Source organism: Glossina fuscipes, unplaced genomic scaffold, assembly GCF_014805625.2.
Source record: "Glossina fuscipes isolate IAEA_lab_2018 unplaced genomic scaffold, Yale_Gfus_2 90285, whole genome shotgun sequence".
Lineage (NCBI taxonomy): Eukaryota > Metazoa > Arthropoda > Insecta > Diptera > Glossinidae > Glossina > Glossina fuscipes.
The window spans coordinates 1-1,372 of record NW_024004985.1 but is presented as its reverse complement, the minus strand read 5'-3'; the positions used below and the strand labels follow the sequence as shown (position 1 = coordinate 1,372).

The window sequence follows — 1,372 nt, the reverse complement described above, 5'->3', positions numbered from 1 at the left end:
AAATAATCATTCCCATGAGTACGAATTGTAGAAACTAAAATAGATAAACCTAAAGTACCTTCACAAACTCTAAATGTTAAAAACATTATTCTAAAAAATTGCTCATATTCAATTATATTTAAATACAAAAATAATAAAAAAAATAATCTTAAAACTAAATATTCTAATCTTAATAATATTGATAATAAATGTTTTCGATTAGAAATAAAAATAAAAGTCCCTATTAAAAATAGTATTCTAGGAAAAATTCAATATAAATTAATAATCATTAGTTTTAATAGTTTAATAAAAACCTTGGTCTTGTAAATCAAAATTAAATCAAAGATTTTTAAAACATCAAGAAAAAAGATATTCTTTATCATTAATCTCCAAAATTAATATTTTTATTAAACTATTTCTTGAAATTATTCTATGAATTCTTTATTCTATTATATTAATGTTTAATTTTATTTTTATAAACATAAAACACCCATTAGCAATAGGATTAATTTTACTAATTCAAACTACATTAATTTCCTTAACTACTGGGTTACTATCAAAAACTTTTTGATTTTCTTATATTTTATTTTTAGTATTTTTAGGAGGAATACTAGTTTTATTTATTTATGTTACATCTCTAGCCTCTAACGAAATATTCTCATTTTCAGTAAAACTATCATTAATATCTTTTACTTTACTATTAATTATGATAACTATAAGATGATTTATTGATTATAATATATTTCAACTAATAAACTTAGAAAATAAATTAATTAATAATATTAACTCTTATATTAATGAAAATTCTTTAATAGTAAATAAATTATATAACTATCCAACAAATTACGTAACAATTTTGCTAATAAATTATTTATTAATTACTTTAATTGCAGTTGTAAAAATTACTAAACTTTCAAAAGGCCCTTTACGACCTATATTTAATTAATGAATAAACCTTTACGGATTAAACACCCTTTATTTTCAATTGCAAATAATGCTTTAGTAGATCTACCGGCCCCTATCAATATTTCTTCATGATGAAATTTCGGGTCTTTATTAGGTTTATGTTTAATTATTCAAATTTTAACAGGATTATTCCTAGCTATACATTATACTGCTGATATCAATTTAGCCTTCAATAGAGTAAATCATATTTGTCGAGATGTTAATAATGGATGATTATTACGAACTCTTCATGCAAATGGAGCTTCATTTTTTTTCATTTGTATTTACCTTCATATTGGACGAGGGATATATTATGGATCTTATATATTTACTCCTACTTGACTAGTCGGAGTAATTATTTTATTTCTAGTAATAGCCACTGCTTTTATAGGGTATGTTCTACCTTGAGGGCAAATATCTTTTTGAGGAGCAACTGTAATTACTAACT

General features: G+C 22.1%; 1 pseudogene; it reads left to right on the top strand.

Moving 5' to 3' along the window:
- The first annotated feature begins 324 nt into the window (after positions 1-324).
- On the top strand, positions 325-1,370 carry LOC119644111 (annotated as a pseudogene).
- Positions 1,371-1,372: the final 2 nt, after the last annotated feature.